Source organism: Corylus avellana, chromosome 3, assembly GCF_965113065.1.
Source record: "Corylus avellana chromosome 3, dhCorAvel1.hap1.2, whole genome shotgun sequence".
NCBI classification, from domain to species: Eukaryota; Viridiplantae; Streptophyta; class Magnoliopsida; order Fagales; family Betulaceae; genus Corylus; species Corylus avellana.
The window spans coordinates 35,830,027-35,843,439 of NC_142492.1; positions in this window are offsets into that span (position 1 = coordinate 35,830,027).

Below are 13,413 nucleotides of genomic sequence, written 5' to 3' on the forward strand. Positions count from 1 at the left end.
GTTTTCTTTTGAATGAATGATGAGTACCAATTAAAAAAAAAAAAAAAAATCTATAATGATGTTCTTAGGCTCTTAGCGCTGGGCGCAATAAGAGATTTGGCCCAAGGCCAAAATGAAGGGAGAGGAGATTGACGGTCAGGATTTTGCGATTTGGGCCGGATCTCTTTTTGTAGTGGGCTTTGGGTTCATTACTATTATCGGCTTATCGCTGTTTTCTGTTGCCATTGTGTTGTTGTTTGGGGGTTCTCCTTCCATGTATTGTTTGTGTCGTTTTTCTTTATTTAATATTTTATCTTTGCCTAGGAGAAAAATATAATATTTTTTTAGATAATTCTATAATCTACCATCTCTGAAAGATCTTTAATTTTCTTTAATTTATTAATATTTAAATTATATACTAAGATAAAAAAAATATTATTTATTTCTTAAAAATTATAAAAATAACATTTTATAAACAACCCTAACTTATCTGGGATTGAGGTCCCCACAAAGGTATTGTAAGGGCCGCTAATTTTTAAAATTGTGACCACTTCTTGAAAATGAACGGTCATAATTTTGACATGTCATCCATTTTGATAAAAAAATAATAATAATAGAAAATGATTCTTTAGGCCATTCATGCACTCAAAGATGTGGCTGCACCATTATTAAAAAGTCTTAAGGGGAGTCAATATCTCCTAGAGTCTTGAGGGGTGCTCGATTGCCACTTACCTAGGGAGGGGCAACCTTAAAGAGTAGGAGATTGATCAACTTTCGGTGAGGGGATGCTGCCCTTGGAATATGATCGAGGGGCAGTCTGCCACCCCTCATCCTCTATATATATATTATTGCCTTTTTCTTTTTCTTTTTTTTTTAAAAAAAAATAAAATAAAAGTCGTGCGTAAAAGTATAATTTTACAACAAACTGAGTCATCTGCCTTACTATATACTAATCGGTCATTGGTTGCGGCATGAATCTAACGATTTATATCAAACAACCAACCAAAATGATCATTTTGAACATGTAACGTAGTGTTGGGCTAGAGATTTAAAAAGATCAAGAAGATACTTTGAATCTTTGATACTTTAGGGACTAGATTGCAAAAATTACAAACTTCAGAGCCTAAATAAGTAATTTTTTCTTTCATATTTTACTTCTTTGTTAGTAATTTATTTATTTCCTTTCGACCTAGCTAACAAAATTTTTATCCCAACGTACAATTCTAACTCGTATATTGAAATATCCATTGAGAAATCAGATCAAAAAGATATATATAGAACGTACATTAGGGCACACCATATATAGGGGAGTCCCCCAACAAACCCGCACACACAGAGCTAGAGGGAGAACAAGACAACAATAATTAATTAAAGCAACAAACAAGCCATGCAAGGCCAAGAACACAAACGGAAAACTGACAACCTGAAAATACAGCAACACATTACAGTTGCAAAAATAGTAAAACATTGGAAAATAAACCAAACCATTAGGGTCTGGTCTTTGTCAAATCTAAACTACGCTTGCCAAAATTAGCTCATCATCAATCATGAAGAAATTAACTTGCCCTTGTTCCACTGTTGCACGTGTACTTCTAAAATTTGATATTCTGTCCTTTCTTTCACGAACAAATCGTCTCCACCCTCCCATGAGAATTGAGATGTCATCTTTCACCAGTGGTGTTTTTCAAATCCATCTTCCAGGAAGTCATAGAAGAGAAGTTTGATTGGAGTCGATCCGTTGATGGGGACAGACTTTGGAAACATCCGACGGCGGTAAATAGAATTTTTTCTAAATCATTCCGTGACAACTCCTTCTTGATTGAACAGCAGTTCACTCTGAAAATTGCTACGCACGTATAATATTCCATAGATGCGTCTCCTGGTATTGCAGCCATAATTTGGTCGACCGATCGATCTCACTTCCTTCCCAACCTCTAATTATTATATCAGAGGATAAAGAACGAAGTGAACTTAACGAATTTTTCATCTTTGTACCAAATAAGAAGTCAAACAACAAATCGAAAAGTGAACTTCAAAAATTAAGAAAACTGCAAAGAATGAGACCGTAAATTAATGTTTTAATTTAGTACTAGGAATCTTTTGTTGTAATAGAAATGTCATGAATGAAAAAAATTAATTCATTCTTTAAAGGAATCAATTATAAATTTAAACAAAAATTGAATGTTGCAGAAAGTCAAACTTAACAATTTAAATTATATATCAAGATGAACAAAATTTTCCTTTAAATTGGGTCGGATGAAGTTCTTTCAACTTAATCTATAGAACTTACATGTGTCTAAAATGCTTACAATGTTTACATGCATTCTAACACAGTCGAGAGGAAAACTTTGTCCTATCAAAATATCCATGATCAAAAAATCAAATTATATAAAACATTAAAGAAAAATAGAAAAAATCTTACTGATAAACAGAAAGTATGGGTGCTTTAACCGCCCGCTAACCGCTAACCGTTATAACCGCTAACCGCTTAACCGCCTAACCGCTATAACCGCTTTAACCGCTTAGCTGTTAGCGGTTATTGGGTTTACTAACCGTAACCGCTAACCGTCTTTTTATATAATATATTTTTATAATTATAATTATAAAAATATTTATACATATAACATAATCACTTTATCATTAAATCACAATTTTTTTTAAAAATAATTAAATCACAATTTGAGTATTAATATATTATCACTATAATTTATATGATTATATCATATATTCACTTGATCATTAAATCACAATTTTTTTTAAAAATAATTAAATCACAATTTGAGTATTGATATATTATCACTATAATTTATATGATTATATCACATGATCAATTGATCATTAAATCATTTGATTATATAATAATAAATTATACATATATAATATGACATAACTCTTAAGAATACCAATTCATACTAATACAACAATTAAATATCTAGAGACTTATTTCCAATGTATGTTATAAACTTATAAGTCTATATATGTTATAAGTCTATATAAGTCTATATATGCATATGAATAATATAAATGTATAATATCAATACTTAATCATATGATTCAATGAAAATTCAAATACTTTATTCAAGACTTCAAGTGAATCATATTATTAATGTACAATGATGATATGATTCGTATAATATCAAATTAAGTAATTGACATTGGATTAAACAATGACCAATGTGTTACTTATAAACACAATTTAAGTATTAATGTATTATCATTATAATTTTAGTAATTTATATATTATCACTATAATTGATATGATTAAATCACATGATGACTTGATCATTAAATCATATGATTATATAACAATAAATAATACATATATAATATGACATAACTCATAAGTCATAAGTCTACAAGTTAATCATATGATTCATGTACAATGATAATCACAATTGATTCAATTGAATTAAACAATATATTACTTATAACTACAAATCTACAATTTAATTAAAGCATTATTAGATACTTTAGGAATTTAGGATTTAGGAGTTTGAACATTACCATTTACCATTAGATATTAAGTTCAATTCAAAGAAAAAAGATTATAAGTAAATATGATAAGAATTTAAATAATTAATCATATGAATCATATCATATAATTTAATGAGACTATATGATTATATAATATCAAATTAAGTAATTGACATTAGATTCAACAATGTGTTACTTATAATCACAATTGAAGTATTAATGTATTTTTTGAACATTTTTTAGAAAAAGAAATTTAACCATTTTTTTTTTAAAAAAAAAAAAAATTAACCATTTTTTGAACAATTTTGAATTTTTTGAACCATTTGTAACAATTTTTTAAAAATTGTTACAAATTAACCATTGATGAAGTTTTAATGTTTTATTTGTATCATTTAATGTTTTATTTGAACTTATTTTATATGCTTTGTGTTGAACTTTTTTTATATATTTTTTTATATGTTGTGACAGTTGTCTGAATTCTGAACTTTTTTTTGTATGTTGTGTTGAATTTTTTATTTTTTATTTTTTAAAAAAAGTTAACCGGTTATGATTTAATATTTAAGGAAATTTTTTAAAGTACAAGTAAATATAAATTTTGGGTCAAATATTTTTGATTTTTCAATATTGACTCTTTTTATAGCAATTGGGCCCAAGAAGATATTAAAAATACAAGAAAAAAAATGAGGGTAAAAAAAAGCCCGAAAAAATAAGCCCAAAAAGCTCTAAAGAAAGCCCCAAAAGTCCAAAAAAAAAGCTCAATTTAAAAAAAGCGGTTAACGGGTGGTTATCTATTTCGCTAACCGCTAACCTCTAACCGCTAGGGGGTTAGCGGTTGCGGTTAGTGAAATCTACTAACGGTTAGTAGTTATTGCCACTAACCGCTAACCGTAACCGCTTTTGCACCCCTAACAAAAAGCTTCTTTAGACATACAATTTCCACCAACTTGAACGACAAGACACGTGAGGTTGTTGTAAATATGTTTTCATTGCTTAATAATTTAAAGTGTGTACAATGTAAACAGCCATTACAAAATAAAATGTATGAAATATTTAAAATAATGTTTGAAATATAAATGCAAATTCAAAAAATATGATCTACAACAATAATATTTAAACCAACACAAATCTTCACTATGTTCGTTGGTTGAATGTTGATGATAGTGTTGCAGATCGATGAGATGAGTCTGGAGAGTTGTTCTTCAATATTGTCAAAAACAAATGAGCATGTGAAGTCCAAACAATCAAATTTATATTTAATTGGCACATTGAATTTTCTGGTGGCTTCGGACTGTGGAAGAGAAGACTATTGTTGGCATTCTCTGCTTTACTGTGTTCATTGAAGTGACTTATTAAAAAAGAAAAAGTCGGTGGATGTGACACTTGCCATTCTACTTTGTTTTTTTTTTAAAAAAAAGACGTAAGAAAGAAAAAATAAAAGTTATTTAAGGTTGGTTTGGCTTTGGACAGTTATTGTTTGGTGGACATGAACGGTACAAAAATTAATTGATTAATGTAAAAAAAAAGTAGGAATATTTGGTATGAAATATGAAAAAAAAATATTTTGTAGTGATTTTATTCAGTGAATAATAATAAAAAATAATGAATGTGATGTAAAGAGTAAAAATGTTTGAAATTAAATTTTTTGGATGAAAATAATAAGAGGCTCTTGCCAAACCGTGCCTTTTCTCATATTTCTTTATGCTCATCTTCTAAAAATTATTTATCAGATAATTTAGATTTGTAGGACCTACACGTGAAGATGTCTTTACGTGTAAGTCCAACATGCAATTTTTTTTTTATTATTTAAAAAATGAGAATGAAAAAAAGACAAAAGAATAATATATATATATATATATATATATATATATATATATATATATATATTTGTTTTTAAAGGTTATGGTATCTGTCTTTATGTAAATTGTACCATCAGGTGTGGTTGTGGTACCATGCTCATCATTAGTAAACCAACCAACAAAAAAGTTCGTTGGCGAAAGTTAATAAAAAAAAGTACGAAGTCCATACCACAAATATAAACAAGCAACGAGTCAAAGTTTACACACATGTAATGGTACATTGCATTGTGTCCCTTTCAATGGATCTCGTGGGTTGGTCCGAATTAAGCTTGTTTTTTAAAAGTCGAAAAGGACCAAAACATATGGGTCCCATGTTAAAATAACACTATCTATTATCTAGTCCATCACTCTATGTAGATTTAATAACACATCTTATTAATTACTTTCCAAAAAAAAAATGGTGTTGAAGATTATGTGTACGTCATTTAATAATTTAAGATTAAATATGTTCTAAAATACATTACTCTATTGCTTTAAACAATTTTGACTTCTAATGGCCTACCACACTCTAATTGACACTGAATATAATTAATGCTTAAGTGATAATGGCACTCTTTGCATTAAATTATAGCTAGAAATTTAAGTGATAGCACTTTTTGTAACTGTTCTTGGACCTCTGGATTGACACTTAGCCAGTCAGAATTTTTTTTTTTTTCAACTTCATCACCTCATCTTGCTCCAAAGATTCTAACACAGAAAAGTACCTTGAAATTGATATATACTTGACTTATGATATTGTCCGAGGATCTTCCTTAGAAGTCACTGTAATGATATGTTTTTCTGTTTGTTTTTTTTCTTTTTTACACAAACAAAAAAATTGTGTTGCTCAAAAAAAAAAAAAAAGTCCACAAAATTTGTTGCGCGCAGCTGCTTCAAGTCCATCGCATCTATGCTATTAGAAAGGCAATGATCATGTTTTGTAATGATTATGGCTTTGATGAGGTGAAGTGGCGGCTGGCCAATGGAGTAAGGAGGAGAGTTTCACATCTTTTGTAATTTAAATATCAAAATTAAAATATAACTATTTCAATTTTGTGACACGATGAAAGCAAATTCTACTAGACTTATTAGCACTAGAAAAATAAAAGACAAGAAGTAAATTCACTCATGTTTGGGTGTTTGTCAAATCTACTCCAAAATGCTCAACACTTGTACTTTACTTGTTTTATATAAATTCAACTTTGAATGTTTTTTTCGCAGGTTGTCCTCGTTGATTCTTGTATTTATAAATGATGACTTCGTTAACTTTATAATTAGCAAGCAATTCCCTCCACTGTCCCTTCAAATAATCTTTGCCAAGAACAAATTCCTTTTTTCCGCCTTTATATTCCAACGTAATGTTCTCATCTTTTGTATAGCCAAAAAAAGTGGTAGCAGTATCTTTTGGTATTGACACTTTACATGATCCCTCTTTTATAGGCTGTCGCAACTTAATAACAATATTGCTTCCTCCGGATGTTCCAGCCTGACCTTGAGAACTCATATTTGAGCTTAATTAACTGCTCTTCTTCTTGTTATCGTCTCTAACGTTTAGTGTTTTGCACTCTAATCTTTAGTCGAATGTTTTGCATACCCTTAATGAAAAACATTAGCTCTATTTATAGAGTTCAGGGTCCACTTACCCCAACTAATCATTTGGCTTTCTTTAGATTTCGTGGGGTCATTTGAATTTTCTAAACTCAGAAGAATGTATTAGCCACCACAATGTCGTTTTACTGTACATCAAAAAGACAAAAACAAGAAAAAGAGTAATTGCGTTTAATGGTTGTCACTTTTGTTACCTTTTATGGGGTCTAATTGGTAAGTGTACGTGTCAATACCTTTTAACTCAAGTCAAAAATATTTTTAGTGACCTTTTTTTTCTTACTTCTTTTTTCGATAAACATTTTTAGTGACTTTTAAGCCGACAATTGTGATTTGTGCATAATATATAGTTCCGATCTTCTTTGATTTCACTGGCCCTTCACACTTTTGTTTGCCTTTTGGCTAAATCAAGTGTCTCATTCGTCAAAATAAGGATGTAGATTGCCTTTCAACCCAAGATGATTAAGTTGGAAACTTAGCTCACTGCCTAATGCCAACGCCACTAACCATGCATGCCTGTTGCTTTCTCTAGATTCTGTGTGGTGATTCGAAGCTTCTAAAGTATAAAAAATATCGATGAAATCCGTCTAAGAGCTTTAATTAAGAAATTGTGAAGTTGATTAATAAATTCAACATCCATGCATAAAAAAAAAAGTATTTTGTTTGTATATAATGCATAGCTTTTATAACCTTTTGTCGTGTCGCGGTCTTTTTCAGAGTAAGTAGAGTGTGTGTCGGTAGCAGGTGTTTTAGTGCTATAGAACACATTATTAATAGTCAAATATGCCGTTAATGACGTAACACAACTAGAACGTCAAGTCCGTACCACATGCAAATAGTTAGGTAATGATTGTTTGTGTCTTTTTTTGACACAAACAAACAAAAGTCTGTCGCATCTGTTGCTGCCCTTGCATCTAGTTTACGTGTACAAGTGTTGCGTTAATTCATGACCTACCAAATGGATGAGACAATTGTCCATTGTCGTTCTCCTTTGATTTATTGTTGATCCATCAAGAAGCGGTAACTTTGGTGGACGCTATTGCTCTTCAATTTTTATTTTCTTTTTAATATTTTTAATGTTAGACGAGTATCCGCGTGCGTCCACTTTGGTGAACGCTATTGCTCTTCAATATTTTTTTTAAAATTTTTTTTAATGTTAGATGAGTATCAACGTTGAAGTAGATGCTGATGAACTAGTATTCACGTCCACTTCCGGTGGACGCTATTGGTCTTTACCTTTTTTTTTATTTTTTTTTTAATCTTAGATGAGTATTAACGTCCACCAAAGTGGACACTGATGAACTAATATCAGCGTCCACATCTGGTGGACGCTATTGCTCTTTAATATTTATTTTTATTTTTATTTTTTTATGTTAGACGAGTATCAACGTCCACCAAAGTGGACACTGATGGCCTAGCATCAGCGTCCATTTCTGGTGGATGCGATTGCTCTTCAATTTTTATTTTATTTTAGTCATCAACCTCCACTTTTGGGTGGACGCTATTGTTCTTCAATTTTTCATTTTTATTTTTATTATATTAGATGAGTATCAGCGTCCACTAAAAGTGGTCACTTATATGAGATGTCATCAACGTCCACTAGTGATTTTGTATTTCTCGCTAGTCCATTAGCGTCCACTGTACAGTAGACGCTAATTAATACTAAGCATTATGGTTGACTATTAGCGTCCACTAATGAGCACCTATCTGCGTCCACTTAGAAAGAAAAAAAAATGGATGCAGATAAGGTGCTCATTAGCTAATAAGGTCGCCCCTAATGATTCAATTTCTTGTAATGATTCGTGTATGTATTAACTTTATAATTTGCGTGCATGGGTAGAGTCACGTCATGACTCTTTATAGGTTTTGTGGGGGTGGACATGCAATGTTCTTGTAAAGCAAGATCATGAAAGGTCTTTACACTTTTTGCTATTTTTTCTCCAAATTACCAAATGGGTCCCCAATCAAAAGCAAGATCATGAAGTAGAATAGTCAAGCTGAATGCAATGAAAATAATATATGTATAATTAATTATATCAAAATTTTAGCTTGTATATTTACAAATACAAACGTGGGATGTAATCACATCACTTTCATTTTCCAGATTTGATTATAGAATATTGAAAGTTCTGCTTTAATTAATTAATGTCTTGAAACAAGTAGTATTATATATGGTGGATATTAGTTCTAATATTTTTCATTTGTCACAAGTCCGTTCTAATATTATATATGGTGGATATTATATATTAGTTCTAATATTATATATGGTGGCTATTAGTTCTAATGATTGTTGTTTTTTGACACAAACAAATAAAAGTCTGTTGCATCTGTTGCTGCCCCTACATCTAGCTTACGTTTACAAGTGTTGCGTTAAGTTATGACGTTCCAAATGGATGAGATAGTTGTCGTTCTCCTTTGATTTATTATTGATCTATCGAGAAGAGGTAACTTTTGGTGGACACTATTACTCTTCAATCTTTATTTTCTTTTTATTATTTTTAATGTTAGAAAAGTATCAACGTCCACTTTGGTGGATGGCATGGATGCTGATGAACTAGCATCATCGTTCATTTCTGATAGACGCTATTACTCTTCAATTTTTATTTTTATTTTTTATTTGCCGTGAGTAGAGCCACAAATATTGACCCAATTAAGGTTAATTTGCCGCCGGTCATTCAAACGCTTGATCTACTCAGCTTGCTTCTTTATGCTACTCAATTTATATTTTAATGAACAATTATATAATATATACAATCAGAGACATCTTTTTGCTACTCAATTTATATTTTAGTGAACAATTATATAATATATACAATCAGAGGCATCATTATGCTACTCAATTTTTATTTTACTTTTTAATTTTATTTTATTTTTTGAAAATATCTCATATATTGATGAAAATCAAAGTACAAAGCTTATACAACAAAGCTAATGCAACACAAGCTTATACAACACAGCCAAACCGACTGGGACTTCACCAATCTGCTAACCTATGTCAAATGCAAAATATTCCGTTACAACAATAGATCTCCATCAGGCAAATACCAGCTAAACATAGGAAAAGCCCATCACAAACCAGGTAATTAATAGGAGTAAAACCCATACACCGAACCTAAACCCCACAACCCAAGGTCAGGGGACAAAACTCACATGGACAACAAGTCCTTATTGAAAACAGAAAACAAAAAAAACAAAAAACTTCCCAAACTGCAATGGAGAAGCACAGTATCATAGACATCCTTAGGAAGACGCACCAAGGCAAATTAGGATCTAGATCTAGAACTACAAACAGTCAACATAGATCTAAAAAACCCTGCCGAAATGGAGACTGGAAGAGACCATAGAGAAGACATCATGTACTGCTACAGGAGAAGAGGAAGAGGGAAGATCTAGAACAAAACTAAATCTTCCCTCCTAAGGATTTTAAGTAAGCTTGAAGGAAGAAAGAAAAAAATGAAAAGTTTCTAGAGAGAAGGCAGAGCCTCTCTCTCTCTAGAAACTGTCGGCAGAGATATTTTATTTTATGCTACTCAATTTATATTTTAATGAACAATTATATAATATATACAATCAGAAGCATCTTTATGCTACTCAATGTACTCATCCATAAAAAAATAAGAGGCATCTTTCCCCTCCCCCTAGTACTCCCCTCTTCATTCCTCCCTCTTTCTTTCTTTCTCTCTTTCTTTCTTTCCTTTTTTTAATTTTTTTTTTTTTCAGTTTATTTTTTTAGTTTTTTCGACCAATCCATTTGATCCGGCCATCCCTTTATTTATGTTGAGCTGCCTCCGTCTGCCCTCCATCGTGCGTTACTCTTCGTCTCCCCGAAATCGGTTGGGCTTTAGATCTAGTTTTTCAAATTTTGATCTAGTTTCCTTAACTGATTTCTCTCAACCATGCACCAGCCCACTATGCTCTTCGGCTCCTCAGCTGCCCATTAGCGCAAAACAGCTCCGTCTCGTCCACCACGCGCAAGCCAGTGCACTTTACCTCCCTCACTTCGGCTGTTGTAGCTATTTGCTAGCTTATATATATATATATATATATAGAAGGGTTTAACTTCTCCTTATATCTACTTTCACGAGCAATCTTTGGGGTAAATTTTTATTCTAGTCATTGGGTTGAGGATGATTAGTTTCAGTGTGAGAGTTTTACTCCCATGGCCGAGAAAATAAAAGTTGGAAATATGTGCTACTTATGTATTAGATTGAGTCTGCCTAGAGCAAATCTGTTCTATAACTGAAGTTTGGACATAGGTTAGCGAATGTTGAAGTCATAAATAGGACTTGATTATAAGATTTTTGTGTTTGTTTTTATGACTTTGTAACTTCATAGCATTATCTATGATTTATTAGAGCTTTATGCTTTTTTTTTTTTTTACATGTCAACACAAGCGAGGGAGGAGGATTCGAACTAGTGACCTCCGCTTCATTAAGCGTGGTTCCAGCCGATTGAGCTTTATGCTCTTGATTTTTTTCAATAAATGAATATGAAAGATTTCCATAAAAAAATATAAACCATTAATTGCACTATATAACTTTAAATCCAATTTTATTTGGAAATTGTAATCTCCATGTATCCCAATGCAATAAAAGTGGTCTTTTTTTCACAGCTCTTCTATCATTGTTGGAGACATCATGTACATGATGTTCTTAGAGCTGGGCGCTATAGGAGATTCGGCCCAAGGCCGAAATGAAGCGAGAGGAGATTGACGGTCAAGATTTTGGGATTTGGGCCGAATCTCTTTTTGTAGTGGGCTTTAGGTTCATTACTATTATCGTTGTTTTGTGTTCTCATTGTGTTGTTGTTTGGGGGTCTCCTTCCATGTATTGTTTGTGTCGTTTTTCTTTATTTAATGTTTTATGTCACTTTTATCTTTGCCTAGGAGAAAAAAAATAATATTTTTTTAGATAATTCTATAATCTACCATCTCTGAAAGATCTTTAATTTTATTTAATTTATTAATATCTATTTAAATTATATATTGAGATAAAAATAAATAAATTTATTACTTAAAGGTTTTAAAAACAATCCTAATCTTATCTGGGATTGAGGTCCCCACAATTCTTATGAGTTGCAAAGGTGTTTTGAGTGTTAGTATGACTATTTAATTTGCACAAAGCGCCGTAGATTAATTCCGCTGTATATCTGAAATTGTTCACCTCTAACACAATTCAAATATACTACTATTTAAGTGTTTTCCCTTTCATTTTCTCACTATTAGGAGAAAAATAAACTCCATTAATGCTTAAGCATGATTTGGAAAATTGAATTCTTCTTAACGATAATCTGGGCACATTCATTCTTTATGGAACTTGATCTAAAATGATGACAACCTTAAGATTGAGAAAGCCTGTTCTTTTGCGGATGCATTCATTTTACAAGTTATTAGTAAAGCTAAATGTTACATGATGTTTTTGGCTGATGAACATAATGTTTTTAAGTACAATCAATCCTTGGTATATAGACTTTTTTTTTAAAAAAAAAAAAAAAACTTCACTTTGCCCTCCAAACTACCACTCTTTTTGACTTACCCCCCTCGAACTTCAAACTCTCCCACTTTGCCCCCTTGAACTTTCAATTTCTATTACTTTGAACCCCTCTGTTAGTTTTAAACGTTAAAATCAAATTCGTTTGATTTTTATGCCCATTTTACCTTTACCCCAAAACTACACCATTTTGGGCTCCACAACTATAACACCCACCCCGTCGTTTTGGGCATTAAAATTATTATTATTTTTTTTTTAAAAAAAAAAAAAAAAAGAAAAAGAAAAAGAAAAAAGCAAAATATTAAAATAATAATTATAAAAAAGAAGAAAATCGGAGCCACCCTCTTGGCCAAAATGGAGTGGCCGGACCACCCCATTTTTGGCCAAGGGGGTGGTTAGAGCCAACCCTCATGACCAGTCTAGGGGTGGTCCGGCCACCCTCAAAAGGCCAAAAAAATTTGCAAATGGGGAATGGGTTTGGGCTTTTGGAGGTGGCTGGACCACCCCCAAGGGCCTAGGGGTGGTTTCGACCACCCCTACCGGTCGTATGAGGTGGCCAAAACCACCCATAGGCCCTTGGGGGTGGTCCAGCCACCCCCAAAAGCCTAAACTCATTCCGTTTGCAATTTTTTTTGGTTTTTTGGGGTGGCTGGACTACCTCCTTAGCCATAGGGGTATGGGGTGCCGAAACCACCCCCCATGCCCTTAGGGGTGGTCCAGCCACCCCTAAAAGCCAAAATTCATTCCATTAGCAATTTTTTTATTGGCTTTTGGGGTGGTCGGACCACCCTTTTGGCCATGGGGGTGGCTCTTCCACCCTAGACCGGCCATGGGGGTGGCTCCAATTTTCTTCTTCTTCTATTTATCATTTTTTTTTTTTTTTTATATATATTTTGCTTTCTTTTTTTTTTTAAAAGGAGAAAATCCACTTTACCCCCCTAAAGTTTCAGGGGTTTTTCAATTTGATCCTCAAAGTTTAAAAATTGGCAATGTACCCCCCTAATGTTTCAAAAATTTTCAATTTAAACCTT